This window comes from Podarcis cretensis, assembly GCF_951804945.1.
Source record: "Podarcis cretensis genome assembly, chromosome: 10".
Lineage (NCBI taxonomy): Eukaryota > Metazoa > Chordata > Lepidosauria > Squamata > Lacertidae > Podarcis > Podarcis cretensis.
The window spans coordinates 3,370,732-3,387,258 of record NC_137179.1 but is presented as its reverse complement, the minus strand read 5'-3'; the positions used below and the strand labels follow the sequence as shown (position 1 = coordinate 3,387,258).

General features: G+C 42.2%; 1 protein-coding gene and 1 long non-coding RNA gene across 4 annotated transcripts in view; one reads left to right on the top strand and one right to left on the bottom strand.

Moving 5' to 3' along the window:
• The window catches only part of LOC307225351, an 81,733-nt gene that overhangs the window by 55,126 nt on the left and 10,080 nt on the right, over nucleotides 1-16,527 (top strand). The window contains exon 1 of one of the 2 annotated variants that reach the window (XR_013842920.1): nucleotides 1,595-2,349. The exons of the other annotated variant lie outside the window; for it this stretch is intronic. This is a non-coding gene — a long non-coding RNA (uncharacterized lncRNA). Of the gene's footprint in view, nucleotides 1-1,594; nucleotides 2,350-16,527 lie in introns of those variants that run through there. 2 annotated transcript variants of the gene reach the window in all.
• Nucleotides 1-16,527, bottom strand: part of LOC307225100 (uncharacterized protein) — a 37,593-nt gene that overhangs the window by 17,010 nt on the left and 4,056 nt on the right. The window contains exon 1 of one of the 2 annotated variants that reach the window (XM_079992865.1): nucleotides 6,144-6,203. The exons of the other annotated variant lie outside the window; for it this stretch is intronic. The gene's annotated coding sequence lies outside the window, so the exon portion shown is untranslated. Of the gene's footprint in view, nucleotides 1-6,143; nucleotides 6,204-16,527 lie in introns of those variants that run through there. 2 annotated transcript variants of the gene reach the window in all.

Genomic DNA, 16,527 nt, shown 5'->3' with positions numbered 1-16,527 from the left:
ACAACAACAAACCACATAGGGTCAGAGGCAATGACCTCAAGGTAACCCCGCTATACAAGGGCTCCCCTCGTCCTTTCACAACGTTGCACCAAGCACCACACAAAACCCCAACACCCCAAGAATAAAGCACCATTTGTGACCGCGTATCGCCTAGGGCTTGCCGATCGAAAGGTCGGCGGTTCGAATCCCTGTGGCGGGGTGTGCTCCCGCTGCTCGGTCCCAGCGCCTGCCAACCTAGCAGTTCGAAAGCACCTCCGGGTGCAAGTAGATAAATAGGGACCGCTTACCAGCGGGAAGGTAAATGGCCAGAGCAGCGATGTTACGCTGGCCACGTGACCCGGAAGTGTCTCCGGACAGCGCTGGCCCCTGGCCTCTTAAGTGAGATGGGCGCACAACCCCAGAGTCTGTCAAGACTGGCTCGTACGGGCAGGGGTACCTTTACCTTTACCTTTTTATCCCGGTGCTATATACAGGCAAGCAGTATGAATGAACGATGTATTTTATGAATGGACAATTTATTTGCATGAGGATGCGTCCTGACCAATCAAATCTAGCCCTTCAGCCAATCCCAGCAATGGTATGGCTCTGCAGGAGCTGCTCAGCGCAGCTATCTTCCATGATTCAACAAGCGCTGACAAGGTGACAACAGTTCCTGCTGAGAGAACAATGGGCTAAATTCATTGAAACCTCGTTACCTTGTAATCCACTCATAAAACTGGATCCAATGTATCGAGGCCAAGTCCGGTCATTTCCGAACCCACTGTCTGTATTGAGAATAGCCAAAAACGCTTAGAAATTCATAGAAAATCACTGGTTTCAACAATTCTCTTCATTCCACCACCAATTTGCATCATTGGCTAAGGGCTTGGAAACCACTCGGTCCCCTCCATAATCCCTCAAGCGGGAGGTCACGTACTCATAGGAAGGTACTCATTTGTGACAATTGCTGGGCAAAGGCTCTCCTCCAGACTTGCCCAGGTGCCAGACTATGCAAACCAAAGTTCTATTGTTCTTTTTCAGTAGGTGCTTAGAATGTACTTCCCAATAAATATCCTTTATTTGCCTGTTCCCCTGACACATTCCTCCTATGTGAATCATGTATAACCCTCCCCTTTTCTGATGTAGTTATGATGCTCCACAAACTGCATGCTGGGATAAGATAGAAACTTTTAAAAGTCCTTGTCACCCCATCCTCGGGGTTCAATTCCTCCTTCAACCTGTTGTGCAATAAACTTTGATCTACAGCTATTTGCTCTGGTTCGTGGCTGGACTGCTTCTTTATTCCGCAGGGACCCACGGGCTCTGCCCAACGAGCTGGGTGGCTGAGCAGCCTCGCACCTGGGTCCCCCCCCCCCGTAACACCAAATTAGCCTTTTATTGGCCAGACCTCGGAGTTTTGATAACCTTTGGGGGCATACAACACTCAGACTCCAGATCTTTTTCCCTTGGGGGTTCCCATGCTGATGCCTCCCCCCTATTCACACAGCCAGTCCATGACAGCAACAGCAGCAACAAAAACAGTAAAATCAGTACGATAATAATATGCACACTGGTCCTCAGGCAGGAAGAATAATAACTTCTGGGACTATACTATCTTCCCCAAACCATAGAAGAAGAAGCAGCTCTGGGGTTGCCCCATGGGGTTCTTGAGTGAAGATGGGACCCATCAGGAGACTTCCCTGGTACCTGCAGCCCCTCCTTCCCCCGCTTGCAATAAGGCTTGGGGAAAATATCCCATTAAATTACAGTATTTTAAGTTTCCTTCAGAATGTGCAGGGGGCAGGGATGAAGTTCTGGTGAAGAAGAGGTGTTTGGAGATCATGCGGTGGTGGGGGTGAGAGAGTTTGGTGCAAAAACCAGTCACACACATATGCACCCATCTTCCATGCTTGAGTACAGCAACTCCAGGGCATGAGCTAAGTATCAGTGGGGTAGGGGCCACGTGTAGAGCAATTCCCACGCTGATGTCAAAAAACACACAGAGGCAGCAGGACTTCTTCAGTAATAGTTTACTGAGCTTTCAAAGCGTACAGTTCTCACTGGGTCCTCAGTGATGCACAAAACTTAGCTTCTGAGAGCAAACCCAGTTTCAGCAGTAAAAAAATACAGCACACAGGATATCTAAGTCAGGCACACACACCGGCAGAAGGGAGCAAGGGAGGAAAAAGGCTGGAAGGACACAGGGCAGTGGATGTTTGTGTATCGCTTCCTGTCGTCTGGGAGAGAAGTCAGCAACTCGGCAGCTGCAGGGACGTCACGAAGAAAAGCTTTCTGCCGCTGCTTGCAGTCACATCCCAGAAACACACACTGTGATCTGTGGTGTATTGCCATATCAGTTGTTCTTCAAAGGTTATCAGGATATGGTTTAGAAACCGGTATTGATAAGATATCAATATATCACCCAGCCCTAATCCTCACCCACCACCAGCAATCCAGATAAACCCTCTCTCCTTCTCTATCAAAAGGTAGTTTACATCTTAGATCATAATCACATTGTTTGACACTGCCTTCAATATTTCATTACTATACAGTTTTACACATAAATACCAGAACTTCACATACAGATTTCCTCCTGAGTTCATTTCTGTGAAGAAAAGAGTGGATTCTGACAGGAAGACATCCAACACACCATACATGTAAATGGGTTCTTCCATGTGAGAGTCTAAGGTTGGTCCTTAAACATTTCTTTGTAAATAAAGCACTTTTTGCAATCTTTTCATTTAAACTGCTTCTCCTCTTTGAGTCTGTTGATGGTTTGTAGGGTTTCAACTCCAAAGGTTCTTCCTGTCCGTGAATCGGTTGATTTAGAATTTCCACCAGGACTGAACCTCTATCTACTTTCCTGATATTTATAAGGTTTGTGTTTTGTGTGAGTTTTTACGACATAAACCAAGGGTTACACTCTGACTGCAGCTCCTTCCATGGTCCATACGTTTAAACAATTTCTCCCCTGTGTGTCTGCAGATGTTTTCTAAGATTTCCACTCTGACTGAAGCTCTTTCCGCACTCCATGCATTTAAATGGTTTCTCCCCTGTGTGAGTCCGTTGATGTCTTCTAAGTTTTCCACTATCACAAAAGCTCTTTCCGCACTCCATACAGTTATATGGTTTTTCCCCTGTGTGAGTTCGTTGATGTCTTCTAAGGTTTCCATTATCACTAAAGCTCTCTCCACACTCCATGCATTTAAATGGTTTCTCCCCTGTGTGAGTCCGTTGATGTTTTCTAAGGGATCCACTTTCACTAAAGCTGTTTCCACATTCCATACATTTATATGGTTTCTCACCTGTGTGAGTCCGTTGATGTTTTCCAAGGGATCCATTATCACTAAAGGTTTTTTCGCAATCCATGCATTTAAATGGTTTCTCCCCTGTGTGAGTCCGTTGATGTGTTCTAAGTTGTCCATTATCACAATATCTCTTTCCACACTCTATACATTTATATGGTTTTTCACCCGTGTGTGTCCGTTGATGTATATTGAGGTGTCCACTCTGACTGAAACTCTTTCCACACTCCATACATTTATATGGTTTCTCTCCTGTGTGAGTCTGTTGATGTCTTCGGAGGGTTGCATTGAAACTGAAGCTTTTTCCGCACTCCATACATTTAAATGGTTGCTCCCCTGTGTGAGTCCGTTGATGTCTTCTAAGTTTTCCATTATCACTAAAGCTCTTTCTACACTCCATACATTTATATGGTTTTTCACCCGTATGAGTCCGTTGATGTTTTCTAAGGTATGCACTCTGACTGAAGCTCTTTCCACACTCCGTACATTTAAATTGTTTCTCCCCTGTGTGTGTCCGTTGATGTCTTCTAAGTTTTCCATTATCACTAAAGCTCTTTCTGCACTCCATACATTTATATGGTTTTTCACCCGTATGAGTCCGTTGATGTATATTGAGGTGTCCACTCTGACTGAAACTCTTTCCACACTCCATACATTTATATGGTTTCTCTCCAGTGTGAGTCTGTTGATGTCTTCGGAGGGTTGCATTGAAACTGAAGCTTCTTCCGCACTCCATGCATTTAAATGGTTTCTCCCCTGTGTGAATCCGCTGGTGTAATTTAAGGTCTCCATTCTGACTGAAGCTCTTTCCACACTCAGTACATTTAACTTGTTTCTCCCCTGTGTGTGTCCATTGATGTCTTCTAAGTTTTCCATTATCACTAAAGCTCTTTCCACACTCCATGCATTTAAATTTCTCTCCTGTTTGTGTCCGTTGATGCATATTGAGGTGTCCACTCTGACTGAAACTTTTCCTACACTCCATAACTTTAAGTGGTTTCTCCCCTGCTAAAGGTCGTTGATGTGAACTATGTGTGCTCATTCAATGAAGCATATTCCACATTTCACACATTTTAATTTCTATTCCTAATGAAACCAAAGGTGACCCATTCCCTGGAGTTCTGACTGTCTTCTCCATCTCCTTCAGAGTGGGAGGAACGGAAATCTTGTTTGGGTTTCAAGGAAGAGAACTAAGGGAAAGAGAACACATCAAGCTCCATTAGAACCTTCTCCTATTTAAATGTCTCCTAAACTCCCTCACCTCCTACCCATGTTCCCAATTTTTAGGAGCTGAAGTTGGAATGTCATCAAATGATAGTAATTCATGAGCAACTTTCAAAATCCTCAATCAATGTTCATAAAGCAGCTTGATTTTTTAAAGAATTGTTTGCTTTCTGATCTCGTGCCTGTCTTCAGACACAGAACTATCCTAAAATGACACTGAAAAGCAGAATATTCAAGGCAAATAGATAAACTGTACTTAGTGGAATGTGTAGCACCTTGAAAATATTGTATTGATTTACTAATGACCTGAAGTTGTACTATTTCTCTGGACATGAATTTGTTCCTGTTCTGTCTTAAAGATCATAATCATATGATGTCATGGGGTGTTAGGGGAGCGGTAGTACCTTTGGTGGGGGAAATGTCATGCACCTTATCGGGTAATTTATCCACCATTGGTCCCCACCCTGCACTCAGCTCTCACCTGTGGCTTCCAGAAGCTGCCAGCATACAAAAGAGGCCATAATCCCAGGTACGGCTTCAACCGGCCGGCTAAACCAGGTGAGGATTCCTGATGGGTCTCAAATCCTTGGTGGCTTGGGGAATTCTGCTGCAGGTGAAGAAAAGCCCTGGTGGATGGAGAGGAGGAGAAAAACAGTGAATCCCACAGTCAAGATGGCAGATTCTGCCCATGCTGCAGAGGAAAGTGAAGGGCAGATGGGGCTCGTCAACCAGGGAAGGGAGCCCATCGAGAAGGAAAACTCTGGTTGTAATACTTTGGTTCACTCCTTCACTTCCTCTTGAGTTATCTTCAGGAGAAGAAAATGCTATGGAGGAAAACCTACAGAAATCCAGAGTGTAATTTCTATGTCGGTTGGATGGTGCCCTGCACACCTCCTTCCACTCACTCCTGCAGCCAAGCTGGTGCCTAACGTACTGCTCTGCTTTTTTGGGACCATATAAGCCAGGCTGAGAAGGGGGTCTTGTTGTCTAGGCAGCCCGGAACCCCCGAACACACTGCCCAGGCTAACAGTGCTGCTAACACAGCAGTTTCAGGGGGAGCGATGAACTCAGATCTGTGTATCAGAATCTCTCCAATGTGGAATATGTAAAACAGAAGTGCTGTTTATATTATACATCAATTAAAAAGTATTCGAAATATTTGTCTTTTGAAGAAAAGACCACCAAGTATCCGATGGCCCCTTCAAAGCTAATGAAAGTCTTGTGCTTGGAGCTTTTGGGGGTGCAGGACCAGGAAAGCTTCTGCCACCATTATCCTTCCAATTGGGATTCAGGCCTCATCATACGACAGAAACTACCCTGGTTGCGCTGGTTGATGATCTCCAATAGGCTAGAGACCAAGGGCAAAGCTCTTTCCTGGTTCTGCTGGATCTCTGCTTTGGAGACCTTTGACCATGGTATCCTTCTGGACCCTCTAGGGGAGCTGGCAGCCCTGCTTTGTAGCGGTTCCCGTCCTTCCTCCTGGGCCATGTACAGAATGTGATGTTGGGGGATGAAGGTTCAGACCCCTGTCTGCTCCCTTGTAGGAGCAACAGGGTTGCCATAACCAATAATCCCACCCACAAACTCTCATTCACACAAAGTCTGTAAATTTGGGGGGTGGGTCACACACCTTGCCTGTGCTAATACTGGCAGTCTTTGGCCTGTATAGGCACACCCTGTGTGTAGAGCCTCCAGCCACAGGGACTGTCTATCGTGAAAATGGGTCCTTTGACTGGGCAGATTCATGCAGTTGCTGTCATCGGATGCTGATGGGTTGTATCTCAGCTTGTCAGTCACTCTGACACTACCTAAAAAGAATAAGAGGAACAGAAATGCTTTTGAGGTTCAACTTCCATATCAAGCCTGAGAGCCATTCCATTGACTCTGCACCCCTGTTTCTGATGACAGGTGTACATTATCCTCAGGCTCAATGAACCAGGCTATGGAAGAGACACTTAAAAGATGGAAGCCTGAGAGAGAGGAAAAGGTTTCTGGCTGCTTCCTGGGTGGGATTGAGGAAACAAAGAGCCACTTCCGAGAAGCCCCCCCCCCCCACTTTCTCTCGGGATTTTCCTGCCCTCTCCAGGGGGACCAATGGTTGGACTTTGTAAAACCGCTGTATCTACCATTAATTTGATTTCGATTTTGAATTGATATTAGAATGAATTGATTTTAGAATGCATTTTAATTAACTGATTGTGATTATATGTAAACTGTGTTACTTTTATTGTTGTTAGCTGCTCTGAGCCCAGCTTCGGCTGGGGAGGGTGGGATATAAATTATTATTATTAATATTATATGGACAGGTCAGGGGCTTATGGGGTGGGAATTGGGTGGAACTTGCAGGAAGGAAGGTGCGTCTTGTTAACGGAGAAATCTGAGGGCCCCCCCTGGACAAAAAACCAGGACACCAGCCAGGAATACCAGAGCAAAACAGCAGCCAGTAGGCTTGGTATTTATTGAAGACTGTCGTGACAGGACTCCCACCTGCCACCAGGTGAAACAATATGGAAGCCCCAAACAAAAGAGAACCCAATCTTTTATTAGCTGCTAATGCCAATGTTACACTCCCCCAAACTACATCATGCTTACATCATGAAAGGGGAGGTCTGGTGGCAGTAATCTGAGCATCCTGGACCCTGCCCCATAGTTCTCCTTGCCCTCCACCAAACACCCATCAAGTGTAACAAAAGAGATATTTACATTTCCCTCCTAGGAGCAGAAGTGTGAGATGGGGGGGATGGGAGGAGTGCAAAAAAACATGACCAACTTGCGGCCTGACTTATCCCCCTCCCCAACAAGAAAGGAAATGGCAGAAATGCGGCCTGTTGTTTAAAGCGGCGTCAGCAGAATTAAAAGCTGCCGTGTGGGGCTTCCGGAGGCGGCGCCAACGGCAATGGTGGTCTCCTTCTAACTCGGAGGGAAAAGCTCCGCAGAAATCGGGTCTATCCGCTACGGCGCAGCGGAGACCCTTTTAAAAACCGCAGGCGGGAGAAGCCTGCGGCCGTGGGACTCAGCGGGTGCCAGAAGTGCCCCCCCCCAAGTAGCAAAGGGACCCCGTGAGGGGCTCCGGAGCGGAACAGGGGTGGCGCAGCACTGAGAGTCGATCGCTACATCTGTGGAGTGAAGCCGCGCAGCTGTTGCCGGAGAGCGCTGACCTTTTTTCCTCTGAAAATTCGGCTGTCAAAACAACAACCCGTGAGTAGGTCAAGTATTAAGACTGAAAATTTAAGGGAAAACAAAGTCAAATTTGGCACTGAAGCGGGAAGGTGCAAAGAGGAAGTCCACCTTCTGGTTTGTATAAAGATCAAAGCAAAGACAATTTAAGCCAAATACCGGGCAAGGAGCGCTAAAAGGACTTAAATCTTAAACGTCAAAATTAAGGAACTCCCTCCCTGAACTGAAAGAAAGGGAGGGAAGAAGGGACAGTATTTCTTGTGTTTACTTAAAGTATAAGAGAGAAAGGAGAGACGTAAGACCACCTCTTAATCCCTGGGAACAGACTGCCAAGACTGAATAGATTGGTTACATTGAGAACAGCACTCTCTATGAACAATGTAACTTGCTGAATGCTAACTCTGCAAAATTGACATTTCTAAACTGTTAAAACTGTTATTTCTCCTGCTGAAGGGGGCCTTTGAAAGTTCATTTAAGATACTTTGTTGCATCATTACTGACTGATACTGTGTCCCCCTAGAGGCTTACTGGAAACGTTACAATTGACTGGGGAATTTTCCATCTAGTACTAGCCTGGGAAAGTCCCATAGCAAAACAAATCTGACTGTGGGAGTGACCTTGACTTCCAGATAAAGTGCCATGGATGAAAAGCCAACAAAATCGGATGAAAAGGTAACGAGATCAGGGGTAGAGAGGGAACCTTCTTCTCTGAAGCCCAAAAGACATGGACAAGAATTGACCAAATCTGGATAACTAGAGGACTGGCACCCAAGATTAAGAAGGTAGAGATCTGCCCTAAGACGTGCTCCGACCATAATGCCGTGAGAATGGAGATGAAACTAACACCAACTGGTTCCTTCAGATGGAGGATGAATGACACCTTGTTCAGAGATCAAGAGGTGACCAAAAAGGCCCAAAAAACTCTGAGAGACTATTTTGAGATAAATTTGAAAACTACTGTGGAAAAAAGAATAATCTGGGATGCAAGTAAAGCGGTTATGAGGGGGTTTCTGATTCAACAGAATTCAATAAAGAAGAAAGCCCAAAATGCGAAAAAAGAAAAAATTCTGGAAAAAAATAAAAGAGGGCGAGAAAAAACTGAGAGCGAAACATAATTCACAAGAGATTCTGAGAGAAATAAAGCTACATCAAGTGCAGTACATGAAGATGATAAACCAGGAAATTGAATGGAAAATTAAACAAATGAGACAAAGGACTTTTGAATCGGCAAATAAATGTGGGAAACTGCTAGCTTGGCAGATGAAAAGACAAAAACTTAATACCATCACTAATTTGGAAGTGGAAGGAAAAAACATCCAGAATCCAGTGGAAATTAGAATATGTTTCCAGCGGTACTTTAAACAACTATATACACAAGGGCCCCAGAGAGAGTTCGACATAGACCAGTTTTTGAAAATAAATGGATTACAAAAAATCTCACAAGAACATAAGATAATGTTGAACTATACAGTTACGGAACAGGAGGTAGAAGGTGCCATTCAGAATATGCAACTGGGACGGTGGCAAAGAGTGTAAAATACCTGGGGATTAACATGACATCTAAGAATGTAAACCTGTTTAAGGATAATTATGACAAGTGCTGGACAGAGATAAAGAAAGATTTAGAAATATGGTCGAACCTGAAGCTTTCCTTGTTAGGTCGAATTGCAGTAATCAAAATGAATGTATTGCCTAGAATGTTATTTTTGTTTCAGACATTACAAATTGTTGATAAATTGGACTGTTTCAAGAAGTGGCAGAAAGATATATCTAAATTTGTCTGGCAGGGCAAAAAGCCCAGAATTAAGTTTAAGATACTTACTGATTCTAAAGAAATAGGGGGGTTTGCCCTGCCGGACTTAAGATTGTATTATGAATCGGCAGCTTTCTGCTGGTTAAAAGACTGGCTACTTCTTGAAAATGCAGACATTCTAGACTTGGAAGGATTTGATAATAATTTCGGTTGGCATGCATATATTTGGTATGACAAGGTTAAAGTGTATAAGGGTTTTAAAAATCATATTGTTAGGAAAGCACTATACAATGTTTGGATTCGGTATAAAGATTTACTGGAAAATAAAACTCCCAGGTGGCTTTCACCAATCGAGGCTAAGGAGGTAAAGAAACTTAATATTAGAACTAATTGGCCAAAATATTCTGAAATTCTAGAACAAGAAGGTGGTGAATTTAAACTACAAAGTTTTGAGAAAATAAAGTCCAAGGTACGGGATTGGCTCCATTATTTTCAAATAATGGAGGCCTACAAACAAGACAGGAAAATCGGTTTCCAGGTGGAGAAATCGAAACTAGAAACAGAATTGTTAGAACCCAATACTAAGAATTTATCAAGAATGTATAACTTGCTGTTGAAGTGGAATACAATAGATGAGACAGTGAAGCCAGCTATGATTAGATGGGCACAGGACATAGGTCATGACATTATGTTTGCTGACTGGGAGCAGTTATGGACCACAGGTATTAAATTCACGGCATGTAATGCCTTACGAGAAAACATTATGAAAATGATTTACAGGTGGTACATGACTCCAGTCAAGCTTGCGAAGATTTATCATTTGCCCAATAACAAATGTTGGAAATGTAAAGAGACTGAAGGTACCTTCTTCCACCTTTGGTGGACCTGCCCAAAGATTAAGGCCTTCTGGGAAATGATTTATAATGAGATTAAGAAAGTACTTAAATGCACCTTTCATAAGAAACCAGAGGCATTTCTCTTGGGTATGGTCGGCCAGCTGGTGCCGAGGAAGGATAAAAATTTCTTTTTGTACGCTACTACGGCAGCAAGGATTCTTCTAGCAAAGTATTGGAAGACACAAGAGCTACCCACGCTGGAGGAATGGCAGGCGAAAGTGATCGACTTTATGGGACTGGCAGAAATGACCGGCAGAATCCGCGACCAAGAGAAAGAGACTGTGGAAGAAGACTGGAAGAAGTTTAAAATATATCTTAAGAGTTACTATAAAATTGAGGAGTGCTAAAATGCTAAGGGAGAGGAAGACGTAGAATTACAGCGGTAAATTTTGTTTGATTTAGGGTGAAATTGAAAAGGAGAATGAATTTATATTTAATTGGCTAAAAGGGTTGTTGAATAATTGTAAAAAAAAAAGGATGAAAAAAGGGGAAGGTATGGGGAAGTCCGAGAAAAGAGGCTTATGGAAATAAGGTTAAGAAATTATGATTTTTTGTGTTTGTTTCCATGTTGTTTTTGTTGTGTTTGTTAAAAATTGGAAAATTAATAAAAAAAATTATTAAAAAAAACAGAATATGCAACTGGGAAAATCTCCAGGGCCGGACGGCTTAACCTCAAAATACTCTAGAACTTTGAAGGACTGGATAATTCAACCACTAAAGGAGGTTTGCAATGAAATCTTGGAGGGGGGAAAAGCGCCAGAGTCGTGGAAAGAAGCATATATTACACTTATACCAAAAAGTGAGTCTGAAAAGACACAACTTAAGAACTACCGACCCATATCCCTGTTAAATGTGGATTACAAAATTTTTGCTGACATTTTGGCCAAGAGGTTAAAAAAAGTATTAAAGGAAGTGATACACAAAGACCAAGCTGGCTTTCTTCCAGGCAGACATTTGTGGGATAATACAAGGAATATAATTAACATATTGGAGAATCTGCAAGAGGATATCAATACAAAAGCAGTTTTAATTTTTGTGGATGCCGAGAAAGCCTTTGATAATATTTCTTGGAGTTTTATGAAGAAAAATCTTCAGGGGATGGGGGTCGGTCAAGGGTTTGAGAATGGTATAAGTGCAATTTATTCAGCACAAAAGGCCAAATTAATAGTTAACAACGTGGTAACAGAGGAATTTAGGATAGAGAAAGGGACATGACAAGGCTGCCCAATTTCCCCTCTACTTTTTATCTCTGTCTTGGAGGTTTTGTTAAACATGATTAGGAGGGACCATCTGATTAAAGGTATAATGGTCGGAGCTAAACAATATAAATTGAAAGCTTTCGCAGATGACCTAGTATTGACACTACAGGAGCCAGAATCCAGCACCAAAAGAGCATTAGAACTGATCCAAGGGTTTGGTCATGTAGCAGGATTTAAGTTGAATAAGTTAAAAACCAAAGTTCTTGAGAAAAATTTAACAATGACTGAAAGAGAGAGGTTTCAGAATGAGACGGGTTTAACAGTGGTTAAGAAGGTGAAATACCTGGGGATTAACATGACAGCTAAAAATGGGAATTTATTCAAGGATAATTATGAAAAGTGTTGGTCGGACGTTAAAAGGGATTTAGAAATATGGTCAAACTTGAAGCTTTCCTTGCTGGGCCGAATTGCTGTTATCAAGATGAATGTATTGCCAAGAATGCTGTTTTTGTTTCAATCGTTACAAATATTAGATAAAATGGACTGTTTCAAGAAGTGGCAGAGAGACATTTCTAAATTTGTCTGGCAGGGCAAGAAACCCAGAATAAAATTTAAAATATTAACTGATGCTAAGGAAAGAGGGGGATTTGCCCTGCCAGACCTTAAACTTTATTATGAATCAGCAGCTTTTTGCTGGTTGAAGGACTGGCTGCTTCTTGAGAACACAGACATTTTGGACTTAGAAGGTTTCAATAATGCTTTTGGATGGCATGCATACTTGTGGTACGACAAGGTTAAAGCTCATAAGGCATTTAAAAACCATATTGTCAGGAAAGCATTGTTTAATGTCTGGATACGATATAAAGACTTACTTGAAAATAAAACCCCAAGGTGGTTGTCACCAATGGAGGCAAAAGCTCAAAAAAGGCTCAATATGGAGGCCAAGTGGCCAAAATATTGGGAGATTTTGGAGCAAGAAGGAGATAAATTGAAATTGCAGAGTTTTGAGAAATTAAAAGATAGAGTGCGAGATTGGCTTCACTATTATCAAATAAGAGAGGTATATAATTTGGACAAAAAAATTGGCTTCCAGTTGGAAAAATCAAAGTTGGAAACAGAACTGTTAGATCCCAAAACTAAGATACTTTCAAGAATGTATAACTTGCTGTTAAAATGGAATACTCAAGATGAAACGGTTAAATCTGCTATGATTAAATGGGCACAGGATGTTGGACATAATATTATGTTTGCTGACTGGGAACAGTTGTGGACCACAGGTATGAAATTTACGGCATGTAATGCTTTAAGAGAGAATATTATGAAAATGGTATACAGGTGGTACATGACACCAGTCAAGCTTGCAAAAATCTATCACTTGCCCGATAATAAATGTTGGAAATGTAAAGAAACTGAAGGTACATTCTTTCACCTTTGGTGGACATGCCCAAAGATTAAGGCCTTCTGGGAAATGATATACAATGAATTGAAAAAGGTATTTAAATATACCTTCCTGAAGAAACCAGAGGCCTTCCTCTTGGGCATTGTCCGCCAATTGGTGCCAAAGAAGGACAGAACTTTTTTTATGTATGCAACAACAGCAGCAAGAATACTCATTGCAAAGTATTGGAAGACAGAAGATTTACCCACCCTGGCAGAATGGCAGATGAAGGTGATGGACTATATGGAATTGGCAGAAATGACTGGCAGAATCCGTGACCAGGGAGAAGAGTCGGTGGAAGAAGATTGGAAGAAATTTAAAGACTACTTGCAGAAATACTGTAAAATTAAGGAATGTTAAAATGATGTTGGATGGAAAATAAGTGGTATTGGTAAAAAGCTTTACAAGAATATGCAAGTATGTATTGATAACGGTTAAAATATATATTTACAATAGGTGATGATATTGAGCAATGAAAAATGATAGAGGGTAAGGATTTGCTGAAAGGACTTTTTAAATGGGAATACAAAAGGGGAGGTGTGAGGAGGTCAAAGAATTAAGGAAATGAGACTAAGGACTATTGAAAGATGGAGTTAATTTTGATTTTTTTTCTGTCCTTATTCTTATATTTTGCTATTATGATTTTTTTCTTTTTTATATATACTTTTTCTATGTGTGTTTTTTCTCACTTTTTTCTTCTTCTTTAGTTTGTCAACTTTTTCTATTTTGTATTGTGTGATTATATGTATGTGTTTAAAACTTTAATAATTTTTTTTTTAAAAAAAAGCTGCCGTGTGGCCTACGTCTGGGGTCGCACACCACCATTCATGGCCAGTGGAGCCCACAGCCATGCTCCCCCATGCCTGCAAAAAGGAAACAGCTGAAATGTGGCCTACAGCTGGAGGGTGGTGAATGGTGGCCGTGAGGGAGCCATCCCCCCCCCTCGCTGCTACAAAAACAAGGCCATCCTCCACGGTCTAGCTGGGCGCCTGCCCAGAAAGATTTGTTGATTTGTAGCATCCAAGTGCACAGCGGAATGATGAGGAATACGTGCCAACATGCTCTATTATTGCTTTATTTACATTTCAAAGCTGGTAGATTACAGAAAAACATCTTGTCTCTGCCGAAGCAGAAAAATGCATCCTCTCTCCTCTGAAGCTCGGAGAGAATCACACTGAACTGCAAAGAACAGTGAAAAACAGGAAACCAGTGTACGTCACATCCAGTCTCCTTTTCCCGTGGGAAACACAACAGTAATGCTGTCTGTGGAATGTAAACATTGTCTTGTGACAAGCCTTTCGCTGCACAGTGAAGAGAGCAGAAACCAACATCCTCCCCCTTTCTGTGAACACCACTGGGCAGCGTGTTCGTACAATATCAGTACAAACCCAACTTCTGCACATAGGTACAGTGTTGATCCCTTGATACAATCTTGGACAATACATCAGCAGGAATTTCATTACCTGGCATATAGGACACCGTTACGAGTCCCTTCTGAATACGTTCCCTAGCATGTTGCAACTTCAATTGCAAGTGCTTCGTGCTTTGCTTACAACCTTCAGAATTCAGCAAAGCCAAACATGCTTTGTTGTCCTGGTAAACCTGGATTGGACATTTGACAGGAATTTTCATGTCTTTGCACAATTGTAACAACCATTCACAATCTTTGAGTGAATAAGATAGTGCATTCAGTTCAGCTTCACAAGTACTTAAGCTAACTGTTGTTTGCTTCTTGCATGACCAATCAAATAGAGCCTGATTGTACATATAGCAAACTCCAGACGTGCTTTTCCTGTCTGTAGTGTCACTTCCAAAACTTGCATCTGCAAATATCTCAAGACCACCAGACTTCTGATTGTTAAATCTCAGTCTGTAATGCATAGTGCCTTTCAAATAGCACGCTATGCGTTTCAGAGCTTTCCAGTCCTTAACAGTAGGATTGTTGACTTGTCTGCTTAGCAAATTACAGCTAACAGCAATGTCTGGTCTTGAACATCTGGCAATGAAGTTTAGCTTGCCTAGCACACTTCTGTACAGTGTAGTGTCAGAAAATGCTTCTTCAGTGTCATCTACCTGATAACCTGTTATCATCGGTGTGTCTACAGGGTTAGCATCCATCAGGTTTAGTTTGCCTAACACATCAGCAATTTTCCGTGACTGGTGTACTAGAATGTTACCATCTTGATCTCTCTCTATTTCCAGAGATAGGTAGTTGTTTACCTCACCAAGATCTTTCATGTCAAAGTGTTCTTTCAGTTGAACTAGGGCGTTATTGTACATTGTGACATCATCCCAAAAGAATAAAAGATCATCAACATAAAACAAACAATACAGTTTCTTTTGCCCCTCCTCTTTGACAAATACACATGGATCAGCTTTCCCTTGTTTAAAACCTAGAGAAAACAATACTTCAGTGAGTTTTGTGTGCCAACACCGTGCACTTTGTTTGAGACCATAAAGGGACTTTTTCAGAGCACAAACAAATCCCTGTTTTACCTGTACGCCATCAGGTGGAAGCATATAAAGTGATTCATTTAGAGATCCGTACAGAAAAGCTGTATTCACATCATGGTGACTAATGTGTAGATTCTCCTCTGCAGCTAGCTTGAGCATAAGCCTAATGCTCTCATACCTTACTGTGGGTGAGTAGGTCTCGTGATAGTCTTCACCTGGTACCTGTGCAAAACCTCTGGCTACCAATCTGGCTTTGTGTCTGACTATCTTGCCATTTTGATCAGTCTTCGCTTTGAAGACCCATTTGCTTCCAAGCAGTTTCATTCCTGGAACTACTGGAACAAGTTCCCATGTTTTGTTCCTTTCCAAGGAATCAAGCTCAGCCTTCATGGCATTTAACCATGGCTCAGCTTCCTTTGAATCCAAATCCTGGATTTCTTGGAAACTTGAAGGTTCAAATACCTTCTTGGAGCTTTTAACAGCTGTTACTGCTATCTTAGCAAACTCATCAGCAAATCTCTTTGGAGGTCTGCCTTTTGTGGCTCTTTGTGACCTGCGAATTAGCCTTAAGTCTTCAACACTCTCCTCTTCCTTCTTAGGAGAAAAGCGACCTATTGTGAACAATGGTTCCTCCAATTCTTGATCAGAACTTTCAGAGGGTCGCATAGAGGCTTTCGCACTCTTGAAATCCTCTGAATCACCCGATTCAGTTTCAGACTCAGAATCAGTTTCAGTCTCAGAATCAGAACTTTCATCAGTGGGTGTGGGTGGTTGTGGTTGCTTTTGACTATCCTCAGTCTCATCACTGTCATCAGGGTAACATTGGAAAATTCCCACATTCTCCCCCCACTTGGCATTGTACTCAACACTTCTTGTGAGCTTAATGGTCTTAGAGTCAGTCATCCTTATTCTGTAAGAACCTTTCTCATAACCTAGAAAGATACCATGCAAACCACGCTTGTCTAACTTGGAGTTTTGTGGTGAGTGAACCCACATGTCAGAACCAAAAATTTTCATGTGTTTGATGTATGGCTTTTTTCCAAACATCCTCTCATAGGGGGTACAACCAATCGCTGAAGATAACCTGCGATTATAACTGTAA